At 36.4% G+C, this 14,466-nt stretch overlaps 1 protein-coding gene across 4 annotated transcripts in view; it reads left to right on the plus strand.

Moving 5' to 3' along the window:
- Positions 1 to 14,466, plus strand: part of LOC6638088 (cAMP-specific 3',5'-cyclic phosphodiesterase) — a 158,497-nt gene that overhangs the window by 74,053 nt on the left and 69,978 nt on the right. The gene's annotated exons all lie outside the window — the stretch shown is intronic.

Below are 14,466 nucleotides of genomic sequence, written 5' to 3' on the forward strand. Positions count from 1 at the left end.
CCCAACTACCCACACAATTACACCTTGTCAACATTTCGGTTTTTGTGAACTGACATTTCATATGCAATATGTGTACATTTGCTTGCATACAATTTTGCCTGCCAATTACTTTTAAACCCTAGCAATTTGTGATGGGTTGATTGGTCAGCAATAATCTTTTACACCCCCCAAAAAAGAAAATAAAAGGCAAGTTTAGTAAAGTCTTGCATTTCATTGTATGTCAAATCAAGCAAAATATCTAAACCAAAGCCAGAGTTTGGTTGACCAACGTAATGAATAATTCAAAACATTTATATCATATGACTTCACCTTAATATTTCTTTGATTGATTTTTGGAAGTAATTTGATTTAATTAAAACTGAAAGTGTCGTAGAAAATTACCCTCAATCGCAGTAAAGCATAAATACGGATCAATGACTATCGTTTTAAAGTTAAAAACCGCACAAAAGAAAAAGCAAAATAAAATGAAGTGGCAGCTTCAATTTAGTCCTATGTATTTCCAATTGAAGCTTTAAATACACTTTCGAGAGAAGTAAACGCAAAAAGTTTTCTCCATTTATGGCTCGCTCTCTATCATCGTTATTCTTTGTGCGCAAAAACAACTTTTCCCGTTACTTGCATACACATCTCTGGGTATTTTGAGTTTTCAAACATTCTCAAACATCTTAAGTATTGTGTCAACTTCATATATTTATCTTTGTGCCGCCGAAAATGTTTCTCTACCATAAACTTAGTTGCCGGGTATCAACCCGAAATCATTCTGTCATCATCTGGATCTGTCGGATCGGATCGGCTAGGTACTTAAGCATTAAATAAGCATTACCAACAACTAAGAATTCGATGAATAATTACAAATGAAAAGTGCAACCAATCGGAAAATTAATGGACGCGTGTCAATTGGATTTAAAAATGAGTGGCATTTCTTTACGAAAAATAGAATGACTGAAGAAACTTGTTTTCCCTGTTCAAAGTTCTTGATGGTAATCAATGTTCACTCCTTTTTGGATTGGCCCCATTAGTTGACCCGTCACTTTCTCGGTGCCATGCTATGTACTCGCCCACAACCCTTACACACGCACACACGCACACACACACACACACACACACACACACACACACACACACTACATAAATATAGTGTTGACGTGGTTTTACTTACTTTTTTGTTGTTTTTCTCCTCGGTTTATTTGTGCAATTTTTTATGTCTTTTTGCGCCAACATTTTATTGGCATTTTGCTTGCGCCTTCATTCTTCATGTGTGTGTCTGTACAACTGGTGTCGTAAGTCTTTCATCATTTTTATTGGGTTTTCGTTTTTTGTTTGGTTTCTTTTTTTACCCCATGGTATATGCAAAAATTTATCAATTCTTTCACCCCTCGCCCGACAGCCAATTGCTACCAGCACTCCTCTTTTCACCTCACATCTTCAGAATGTGTGAAATTCCCTGGCCCTGTGAACCGCATGATTAATTGCCTGTGTGTAACCATCAAAAAAAAAAAGATAAATATATAAAAGAAATTTAGGAAAAACGAAATTTAAGCACATTGGCAACCGGGCGACTGGGCGATTGGGTGAAACAGTGTGGGTATGGGTGTGGGTTGGGGTGATAGGCCACATAATGAGCACTGTCATTAACTTGTTTTATATATGTTTTGCCTAATCAAGTTTCGTACCGAAAATAATGTTAAGCTTTTGCCTACAAACAAGTTGACCAAAAGCAGCTGTTAAGTGAACGGCAAAACTTTTGTCACGTCCAAACTTTTTCACGAACATTACACAGAATATTCTATGTTTGAGAGATGGAAAGGAGTGAAAACAGAGACACTAACGGGCACATGCTTACACACGCAAACATAAAGACAACTTTTGTACATATTCTTTAAACTCACAATTCAAGACAATTTATCTAACTTCAACTTATGGCGGGATGAGGTAAACTTAGCCCGTTAAAGTATAAACAAATTTAAACTTGACCCCGAATGAGTTTAAGCAATTTATTTATGGCTTGCTTCCTAAATGCATTTTCACTCTTTTGATTTGTATATGTACCTTTTTGTGGACATCCTTTTTTCTTCGTTATTATTACCACCTTATTTTATTGACTTTCGGCTTGAGGCAAGATTCTTTTGTTTCGCATTTTCAAATTATTGTTCATTGTCTGTCACCAGGGTACAAATCTTAAAAAACGGAGCTTAAAATTTTTGTTTTACCTGTATCTGTTCTGCCCCTTACCCGAAAATTCGTGCAACCAAACTGCGTTCCAATCAAATTTTACATACCAAGCCGTGCGTCAAAAGAGAAATAGATATCAGAATGAAGAAAGGTGAACAAAGGGGTCGAAATGGCAGACTTGTTGACACGAATCCTCCCTGCATTTTGATGTTACATGCATTGTGAACTTGCTCCTACCATATCGGTATCGTCATCAGGAGCAAGTTGACGGTGCATATAGACATATAGACAACTTGCCCTGCAGCTGTTAGCCAGCACATGGATCCGGATCCACTTGCACCTGTCAATAGCTGACAACATTCTAAATTAAACATGAACTGTGAAACGAAAAATAAGTCGATGGCTATGAAAAGATGTTAAACCTACCATTGTGCAGATAAACAAAGCTGGATGAATACGGGTGAAGGGCAAATTAATTTTAAGTTTAGGAAGAAACGAAAAATTGTATCCCATCTGGATTTTTTAAGTGGAAAGTTAAGAACTTACTGGCCCCAACGGTAGAAATAAGAAAATTTATACATATATGTATGAAAAAAAATGTAAAAAGCATTTCCAAATCAGAGAGTAATTATTATCACTTTCAAGGTATAAATGACGGCCTATCTAACGATTGTCTTATGGGATGATGATATTAGCCAACTTCTTTTAAGCCACACTCAAGTGTCAAATAGCTTAAGCTCTGTGTCTTTCTTTGTCGTTATCTCCTTATAACCATCTTTGCTCTTCCTGCCTGATATTGTAGTTTTCTTGCTGCTTTTATGTGTCGACTGCTCGACTACTTTTGCCTAGCCGTCAGGGGCCATTAACGACGATGCGCTTAATGCGCTGCAGACGGAATAAGAAGGACAAAGAAGACGGAATCCAAAAGAAGAAAAGACAACAGCAATCCTACATATATCTATATATATATAGTCTTATTATACATGGCGCATTTACTTGTTCTGATATATGTCAAGCGATGCCGGCTTTTTGGTCGTCTTGTCAACGTTTGGCATAAAGTTGACAACATTGATGGACTTGACGCTTGATGACTGTTGTCCTTGTGGCTGTTGCTTGACACTTGTACTTGTAGCTTATGCAAAATATTTGCTCTATCGCATGTAAAGCAACATGGTTATACTTTAAAGTCAGCGAAAACAAAAAAAAAGTAATAATAATGAAATTACTAATATATATGTACAATCAGAAGGACAGGGGCAAGCAACAAAGGGGTTCTCTTCAAAAAAAGGTAAAAAAAAAAATGCATTTTTTTTTATAGAAAGGCCAATGTATTTATACCGTAATCAATTTTATTATGCAACAACATTTACGTACACTTGATATGCATTCCAAGTATTGCCCAAATAAGTGGGCTATAAAGTACTAGGCAGCTTTTCTATACCAACTGATATGTATCTAAAGAGTATTGTACATATACAATTCATAAATTTCTCGAGCCGTAATCACTTGTAGCAAAACATTTTGCTCATTTTGTATGTTGCAAACAATAGCTCCAAATGCCAAAAGCCAACAACCTGTTGACAAAATCAGGTAAAAGCGGCTTGTTCTTGAATTTATACATTATTATATTCTAGTGAGCTATAGAGCTATATTTATTTCATTTTCCTCCTCACTTATCGTTTATCTCGGCCAATTTCCACACACACACATACACAAAATCGATAAAATACATACAACAAAAAAGGAAAAAAGAACAGAGTACGAAACGAGAAAAAACCGCAAAAGAAACAAGCAACAGGCAACAATAATACATGAGGGCAAATATCTACCCTCTGGCAAATTATAAAAAAGAAAAAAGCAAAGAATACACAATAAACAGATACAGAGACAGAAAGAGACGGAATCCAAGAGATGGAGAAAAAAAAGAAAGAAAATGAAAGCGACAAAACCCATCTTCATCATAATAAATTCTTTTGAATAATGCTGAAGAAAACTAAAATTTATATAACAAACATTAAAATTCATCTCCTCCGCCCAACATCAAACATTTCCCCTAAATCTTCTGAATATATTGTACTTACATAATTAAACCAAACATGAACACACATTATGTCAAAAGAACACAAGTATTGGAAGCAAAGTCACAAAAAAACGGTTCATAAACCTACAGCAATGAGGCGAATAACGAAAATAAGTACATACTCTAGCTTTCACCTTCTAAAGCTATATACATTAAGCTGTTCTAAACTCTAACGAACTTGGGGTTTCAAAATTCTTTCGCTCGCCAGTTCAGATAATCGAAGAAATTATTTTATTTACGTACATATATACATATTTAAAAACTCTTTTACTCTCCGATTGAAAATGCAATGTTTAAATGGAAATCGAAACTTTTGGTATAACAAGTTATCGAAGTTTTTAATTTTTTTTTCTTTTGTTTTGTGTCTAAATTGTAAAGAGAATTTTTTTACATCGCGTTAAATTTGCCTTTTGATTTAATTAAATTTACATACATAGAGTCAATAATTTACTTGAAAGACTTAATGCCATTTATTGAGTGTGTAAATTATGTAAAATATATTTTAACCAAATTTCTGATTATTTGATTCAATTATTAACTTAATTAATCGGAGTAGAAGTTGTTACCTTTCATTGGACTATTTTCATTTGTTCAATGAAATTTGCAACGACTACTTAAAATTGTTTTCAAAGAACTTTAGTGAAAGACTGTAAATAACTTCAGATATTGGTAAGAGCTAATTACTTTATAGGTAGTGGTGGTAAGGTGGTTCAAGTACTCGTTGTTACACATCTGACATTCTAGAGATTTTAAAAGAAACCTTTTTGAATGGACTTAATTTGGCCTTTATTTTCGGCTTTCGTGTTAGTTTGCATTGTTAGTTTTTAATGACCAACCCATAAAAAATAATGAACACAAATCAGATTTAATGCTGTTGCCGAGGCAACTCTAGCGGCAGCAACAGTAACGGCAACAAATTCATAAACAAGAGCAACCTATTTGGATCCTGCTACTAAATACTTGCTTATTCAGCACATAGTTGTTGACCCTTATTTGTATTTGTGTTTGAAACAGCCACCGACACACACTACACACGTCGAGACACATACACACACACACAAAACATATAAGCTTGACTCACTCTTTCACTTTTAGCTCTTCTTATGACGAGGCGTTCAAACAGCTTCCGTTTCCGTCTCTTTGGCTTCCCTTCCTTTTGACGTTCCTTTTGCTGTTGTTGTTGGCGTCTGGTCTGGTTGCCACCTCGTTGAACACTTGAGTAGCTACAACAACAACAACAACTACTACTAATGCCTAGAGAGGTATACACAGAGGTGGAGCTGAGGGGTAAATGTAGCAGAAAACAGTTCGTAATTTAATTAGTGTTGGCAGCCTCGTTCCACATTTTCATCATAATGATAATAATGATGAAGATGATAATACTGATGATGAACTGACTGAAGTAGTGCACAAACAACCGAAAAGAGGGCGAGTAAAAGATGGGGGAAGAAAGAAAAAATACAAACTTCATTATTAATTATAATAAAACAATCTTACGCACGTTTCGTATGCTCGCATTACAAATAAAACAACAACAACAAGAAAGTAAGCCCAGAGAGAAAGACAGTAGCTTTTGAAGACGAAGGCCCAGATGGCCCCTAAGGGGTTAAAGTGGATCTCTCTGTCGGTCGGTCGAGAACAGCACGACAAGAGAAGCAACATGGAGTTGGTAGTTAAGGACGGGAGGACACATTAATTCTTCTCAAGGTGGAGTTTGAGGCTTTAGAGGCGTCCTCAGTGGAAATGTCTGCCGGCCTTACTAATGAGGAGACGAGTATTTCTTTTTTCTCTATTCTCTTTCTCTTTCTTTCTTTCTTTATTCCGCTTAAATGAAAAACAAATGAAATATGCATGGGAAAACAAATATTTTCGACTTTTTTGGGGCACTCGCAGCAAAAGCGAAAGTAAACATTGGCTAAATGTTAAAAAAGAAAAAAAAAGAACCAAAAACAAAATCCATACATTTAGATAATTTGTGATGAAATGATACCCTATAGAAAAACCATAGATAGGTAGATGCAAGGATTCTCTCTGTTGACCTTTGTGGAGCCAGTTGTTAATTTGGTACAATTATTAGTTTTTCTTTTTTGATACTTAACATTAATTATCGCTCGAGCTTATATACCCGATTAATTGTCTGCCTGGCTAATAGGGTATCAAAAATAAAAACAAGTCAAAAAATACACCATATTTTTGTTTTGAAGTGTAACAAAATAAACATTATATTTAGAAAGAGATGGAGAAAATAAAATTGGACAGAGATAGCTGCAAGGTACATTAATATCTATGTATGTATATGTAATCTAATATATTTACAATTAAAAATATACAGAAATGAGAGATATGAAGCAGCAATGCGTTAAGGTTCTTCAAAAAATGCTGCAAAGAAGATAATTATGAGGCAACTACGAGCGTGTGAACTTCAGATAAATCTTTTAAATGAGTCAAATCCACCATGAATGAAAAAATAACTTGTCAGAAAAAGCATGAGAAAAGACTTTACCGCAGATAGCCAATTTCGGGATTCTACATACTCTATATGAATGTCGTTTTTTTTCTTCCACTTGCTAGCAGCTACCTGCTGCCACTTGACTGTACAGACAGATGCCCAGTGAAGCAGATGCTGTGTCCTGTGTGCATGTATGTTTCTGTGTGTGTGTAATACAAAGCAGATGTGCGGTAACTTTTGCAACAATTTGTGTTCCTCACTACCCACTCGAAAAGAAAAAAGAAACGAAAAAGAAAAACAGGAAACAAAAACATATGACATCCTATAAAAACTTTGGGACTTACCCTACATGAAAGCATTACAACTTCTTTGCTAAGAAAAACAAGAACTTCTATAACATTTTAATACACATATTCTATATAGGCACGCAAGCCATCTATAAAGCTCCAAACATTATTGACCGCGCCTTAAGACCGATGCACAGATAATGGACACAACATTTACTCAAATTTTAAGACAAATAGGGTAACAAATTATTCGTCATGCCAAGCCTGAACAGACGAAAACAGAGTAAAAGAGAGAAAGAGAGATAGAGAGAGAGAGAGAGGGCAACCATTAATATTTTGACATTCTGTTCTATCATTATTATTGCTCTTCTTGTTGCTGTTGTTATGGCTCTTGTTGTTCTTATTCCTTCTTATATAGTTTCGAGTGACAAATTATGCACAAATACAATTTTCTGCTTTAGGTCCCCAAAAAGCTTGCTTGTTATTCATTGAATTATTATGTAATTGCCCCAAAGAGCCAAAACCCCAAAAGGTATGCTATGGCCAACAACAACAACAAACGACAACAAAAAAGCACGTTAAATCGCCTAAAAATGCCACAATATTGGATGTATACATGTGTGTGTATATGTGGAGTGCCTATAAATATTTTGATAGCAGAAATAAGCACAGAGAAAGGAACCAGAAAAAAAGAGCAAGCCCAGCAACATTCACATTTACCTGGCCTCACACACGCACACACAGACACACACACATATTTTTTTTCATATACACTCTCTGGATTCAAGGCAAATTCAACACAAAGTAGGTACAGTAGACACCATTGAAATGCAATCGAACAAATTGAAGGTTTTAGTTACAAAGGTAATTTTTTAATATAGTGTACTATTAAACAGTTGAATGGGTTTGAGTTATTTAATTATTTTGTGGCCATTTTTGTTTTTTTCGGCTAGCTTTCGCTCAATGGGTAAAAATGACTGTAAAACAATCAGCTATAAAATCTCCCAACCTATATTTGTACCATCACCAGCTCCCAACCCGCTTCCCGCTGCTTTCACCCTGCTTCTCTGTATCCTTTCTCTATCTTTGAACCATTTTGCATCTCTCACAGGCAAAAGGTAAATGTTTGAAATGCGTCGCTTGAAACTGTTTGCATTGTGTGTGTCACAGATACGGGACATTCTCCATTTCTATATATACATACATACACATACATATGCATGTACAGTGTGTGTGTATGTGTTTGTAGGAGGGGCATGTAGGTAGGCGAGTAGAAAATTGGGTTGGTAAGATCAACGGCATCCGCACAATAAGAGTCAGGCAAGTTCGGGGTCACACAAAGGGGCAAAGCCATGATGTGCCCTCTTTAAAGCTTGGCTTTCAATTTAGTTTGTTCCTTTCGTTCGTTTTTCCTCTTGGTCTCTTTTTCCCCCTTTTGCATTTTGTTTTACCCTTTCCATTGGTTCTCCACCTCCTTTTACCGTCTATTATTTTTTTCGGGGTCAGCTTTTATGTGTGTGCTTATGTTTGCTTCTCTTGTGCGCGCTTGCTTCGTAATTCTTTCAATATTTTTTGCCCTGGGCTGTCAATTGTGTCCCCACCTCCTAACCCACCATCCAACCATAGTCGCTGCCTACATTCTGGCATACCAAATTTCACCAAAATATATGCTAGAATGGCATGGCATGTGACCTCACTTACACTTGGCCGCCGTTGCTGCCTTGTCTTGTCCCAAGGAATGTAAGGAATAACTGACTGGCTGACTGACTGATTGAATGATTGCTGCTTACGCAACAACAAAAAAAAAACCACAGACAGCACCAACAACAAAAGAGAAAAACCGATATTTTTGTTCTTTTCGTATATGACAGCAAGAGAGAGAAACACAAAAATGAAAATGTCATATTCAATTTCAAGTCATTTCGGTGCCTTAAAAATAGCGCCGATTCTTAAACACCCTATAAATAATTGCTCTTATCCTGACCCGAGTGTTGATAATGTGAGACTAATGTGTCCATCAATAAATGACCAATCCATAAAAATGATCCATAAACTTCTGCATTTTATCTTGTAAATATCGAATTAACTATCAATATTTCTGAATAGATATTATCTTGGCCAAAAGCGATAACAGCTGCCTGAAAGCTACTCATTTGAGTTAGATAGAGATACTTTAACATCAAGTGATTGGAATATACCTACATTGGTTTGGAATGGTTTATTTTAGACAGTCAATGGAGACTTTTTACAATCGAGTTGATTGAATTGATATTGTATAAAAAAATATTGAGTACCTATCAATTTGTAGTCTTACCAGAGAAAATTATAGTAATAATAACACATCAACTTTAAGGTGAACAAAAAATTGCATGCAAAGGGGCCATTTTTGTTGTTGGGTGCCTGCAGCCGAACATTGAACTCATTGCATGTCAAAGTTATTACCAAAAACCAAAATAATAACTATTGAGAGAAAAGTAGAGACGATTTATTTCGCCTATCTTACTGCCTGTGTACATATCAATTGTTTCTACCCTGAGGATGAAATTCACCATAAAAATGAAATTTTTAATTGATAACCCTAAAGCATAATGAATCTCTTGGCTTTAATCAAAAATTCTGTCAGCTTATGACTTGGTCATTAAAACGGTTTGACCTTATACCGCTATGGTGGAATGTGGCTAAATAACCGCCAAGATGAACAGACCAAAGACCAAAGAAAAGCAGAGGCCAGAACTTACCTCAAACCACCATATAAAGTCAGTTTCAACTCAGTCCACATCATAAAATTGGTTTTGCGGCTCTTTCTAGTCTTACCTGGCCACATCTATCTCTCCTTTCTCTTTCACTCTCTGCCTTCTGTCTCTGGCTGTGGCTGCCTTGCTTTCCTATGTCTCCTGGTCTTAATGAAATTGCTCTTGAATTCGTTTTAGCTTTAATTTTAAAAGACGCTAGGAAGAACACTCACAATAAATGAAGCGAATTTATGAGTTGCCCATTTTTTCGACCTAACCAAAATCTCATACCCAAACGTCAAACTTAACTTTCAACCCACTCACCACGCATCCACCACGTAGCGCACAATTTGCTTTTACCAGTTTCGCGTGCCCGGAGAATTTGAAGTTGAAAGTCAACACGACTTCCTGCTTCTTGGGACTTTTGTAGTGGCTCTGTTTTCTACACTGCAGAACAAACGCAGTATAATCGAAAGATCGATCGCCACAAACACATCGATTTTTTTTAATTTGTTTGACGCAAAAGGTTTACACTACATTGTTGAGGGTATATTCTTGTATTTCGCTCATTGCTTTGTTTGTCTGACTCGAAAATTAGGCTTAGTTATTCTGCCTATCTCTCCTTCTAGTTGTAGCTTTGTTTTGTGGTATAGTGTATATTTGTGTTTTGACACAGGCATTATACTAAATACTTTGCCACAAAACCTTGCCATCATCACTCATTCACCCTCTCATTTGGATACTTTTTTTTCCGCTAGCCTGGCCTGGCTTGTTCTCGTCGCCAATTGGTGTGTGTGTGTGTGTATTTGTGTGTTACCTTAAGACCAGCCGACCAGAAGCCAGGACAGCACAACTTCATCAACAGCAGCCAGCAGCTAACACCACTTTCCACTCCACTCCACATTCAGCCGGCATGCCATATTTCTTCTATTGCTTTCTGGGCTTAAATAGGCTTAAGTAATGTGCTCAGGGAGTGTGGTATGGCAGGGAGAGAACTTGAAAGCGAAACATGGGGAAGATAGAGAGAGAAACATAGCGAGGGGGTGGAAGTTAGAGAACAAACAGCTTCCACATTTCCAGTTTATTTCCCCCAATCCCGTCTCCATCTCATTTCCAGGTTTCATTTATACGATGCGGCATTTCATTATTAATGGAACTTTGATTAAATTGCGAGGCCCCCAAAAGATTCCTACCCTCTATCCTTCCAGCTCCACCCGCTTCCAGTTTTGACTTTCTTCTTTTTTGTTCGTTTTCCCTCCTGCGGGGCGCATATATTAAAAATTTACGATGACAAATTTACACAAATATGGCGAAGCGTCTGCCGCATCCGGTCGAACTGCAGACCATATGGGCATACTTCTCCTATCTCTCACCAGTGCCGCAAATCGCGTGCAACGCTGCAGACAAATTTGATTTGCAGCTTACCCCGATTATCACCCCCTTGACTCCTGAGACTTCCTCTATACTTTGCCATATTTGATTTTTCCCGTTGAACCTTGTCTTGTCACAGTTGACTTTCCATTAGTTGCATGATAATAGGAAGGGCAGTATCAATTGGAATTATAATGTTATAAAACTTTTTTAAAATATTCGTTCCAAAAAGCCGCCATAAAACGACTAAAGATAGAAAACAAAATTAAAAGTTCAATTAATAACCTTTTAGCCTCTGTTCCTCGCTCAGTTGACCTTCAGCTTGAAAAAGGTAAATTTATTAGCTGCCGCTTTATCATTTTCTTTATTGGTTGCAAACGCTTGGGAAAGGTTCTGCAGGAAGAGAGCGAACGATAGAAGAGAAGTGTGTGTGTGTGTGTGGGTGTGTGCAGCGGGAGGTGATACTGGCGAAAAAAAATGAAATATTCGCGCATCGCACATTTGGCCAAGCCAATTTCAACCAATTTCAAGGTCACTGTGAGAAAATAGAGCTAAAAATAAAGCCTATGCAAAATGACGTTGAAAGCAAATTAACACACAAAGAAGAGAAAAAAATAGTTCCAAAAATGTCTAAATGGGGAACGAAATAAGCATAGTGTTAAATTAAGATATACCCTTATTACGCTTGGCAGAATGTGAACAATTAAAGTTATAACAATGTTTGCAGATATAATAACTGCTTAGATTTACTTACTAAACGGCAACTAATGGAAGGTATAAAACCATTTTTGTGTCTAAGTGCTAAATAAAGTTTACACAAATTGCCAATAATTGTTTTGCAAATGTCAATATTCGTTGTCATATTTAACTAACCGCTGCAACAATTACCACAATCATAGAATGGCTGAGGTTGATTACGCATATGACCTTGGCCCTTCTAGTGAGGAAGAGCGGCTAAGGGGGAAGGAAGAATTTAGTTATTATGATTGCCTACTTATTGGCACGTGAAGGAAGTTCACAATCTAATCTGGTTAACAATGTATACTCTTCTTACACTTCTTCTGCAACGACAAAAACAAACGCAAGGATACAAATTAACCAATAATTGAGCAATTACTTAAATTGTGCAATTTTCACAGAAATATTTTCGAATACTGATTGAAATCTGTCAGGCAAAAGTCCAACAATAAGCTGGTAAATAGAAAACTTAAACTAATTTCAATTGATTGATTGAATTCATTATCATTATTTGCGTTAATAAAAAAGACATAGCATATCCTAGTCGCAACAATAGGAGACTATAGTTTATAATATGGCATGCATAAATATTACTCATACGACTTGATTGCGGGAGATGTGGTTCAAATTAAATTTTATTTAGATTGTCCAGTAAGGTCTGATCAGAGCTTCCTTTTGCTCACTTCCCGCCTTGTAATGTTAATAAAAAAAAATATAAAAAAGAAACAGAAAACCAGAATAAAACAAATGAGCACTTACGTCGATAGCGACCAAGATGGGTAGTAATGGGTACTTCGGAGGCGGGTGCTAGCAATCAACACATGAGCTTATTGCTTTCTGCAATGTTTGCTGTAAATGCAAATTGATTTTCTTGCTATTGTTGTTACTGCTTTTGGAGGGTGAGGGAACAAGATAGGCAAGCAAAGTAAGCAAATCAAATATGCTCTCTATAAAGTCTAATAAATAATGGCACAAGTGGCAGGGAAGGAGAGGCGTTTGCTATGGCATAACATGAGTAATTGTAATCGAAAGGATGTATGTGATATAAAATTAAATTAATTTGAATTTTCTATTTGTATTTAAATGTGAAATTGTGGTAAAAAAAAAAAAAGAAAAAGAGGGTCGGTAGAACATTTCTATGTTTGTGTGTGTGCTGCCAATTTGGTATAATGAAAAACGAAACTTTGCATCGTTTTTGCCATCTCTTGAATGGATTTTCTTCTTCTTCGTTTTCTCTTTGTGTTCCCTCTCTTTTTGACTTTTCTTCTTTTTTTTGGGAGAGGGGAGGGACTCGCAATTACTTTGAGTGCCACGCCCACTTATGGTGACTATGGAGCTCCATGCCAAAGGTGCAGCAAAAATGAAGCGAAACAAGACAAATCATACCAAAGTGTGGTGTGTTGCGGCCGACTGTGGCCAAATGCTGCAAGGCGTTGCAAATGAGCCAAGTTCTCAACTCGCCCCGGTCGACATTTTCACGCCTAAGCTCGGCCATGTGCATTTTCAATTTGCAACAAGCATCTCTCTTTGTGTTGATGTGTTCAGTATCTCTCCCTTCTCCTCAGTGTTAAAGCCATGGAATTGCTTTGCTCAGCGTGTTTCCTAACTCGTCCATTGTTTGTTGTCTGCTATTGCCATGATGTTAGATTGTGCCATATTATCCTATAAATTGCATTGATCGATCAATAAACTGATTAACGATTAGCAAATATCATTATCTGGAAAATCATTCCTAATTTTATTATTACTTCCAAAAATAAATCTTTTTGAGATTGATTTAAGGGTTGTGTAGTTTAGTTTAAAAGATTTTGAGAAAGAGAAGTCCTAAAAATTATGCAAACAAGACATTGTTTTCATTGAAATATCATGTCATTTAGAATTCCTCTGATAAAATCGAGGAAAAGATGATGTGGTTGATATCCTTTTAATTTTTAAAAGTTGACAGCCAAATCAAGTCAAAATGAGTATGTTAATTTTCAATGGAGATTAACCGAATAAATTCATAATCCATATAAGATGAATGGGAAATCCATGTCACGTCATTAATTCCATTATTGGCAACTTCAAGCTGCGGTTGATTAGCGGTTAAAGATAAAAGACACATTGTAATTAATTTGCCCTACATTTTGTTTTATTTTTTCGTTTTACCACTCATGCCATCTGCACAATTGTTTGAAGTGATTGGTTTATATTGATTTTCATTTACTGCAAATTCACTTCAAATTCAACATCAATCGACTCCATATCCATCCATTTGATGGGTAAGTGTGGGGTGTATTACCCAGGGCAACGTAGCATATGTACATATATATTGCTTCTACATTGGAAGCTTTTGCTGTTTGCAATTCCTTGTTATGTTGGTCCGTACTCTGCTCTGTTCTATTCCGTTCTGCTTTGTGCCAATGTTGTTGCTTTCAATCAAACCAATTTAAGCGTTGCGCAAACCGGTGATGAGGAAATGGTTAAGGTACATCCGCACATTTTCATCATTATGGAGCGGCATTCAAGCAAAATCGTTTAACACTCACTAAACTGCAACCCACCTCTTTCTCATTCTGGCTAGATCTAGCACTCAATTAGCCTTTTTGCTGCACTTTTAAAACTTTTTTTAAAGAAGTAAAATGAATTCACAAGTTA

The sequence above is a fragment of the Drosophila willistoni genome (genome assembly GCF_018902025.1).
Source record: "Drosophila willistoni isolate 14030-0811.24 chromosome XL unlocalized genomic scaffold, UCI_dwil_1.1 Seg141, whole genome shotgun sequence".
In the NCBI taxonomy this organism is placed as follows: Eukaryota; Metazoa; Arthropoda; class Insecta; order Diptera; family Drosophilidae; genus Drosophila; species Drosophila willistoni.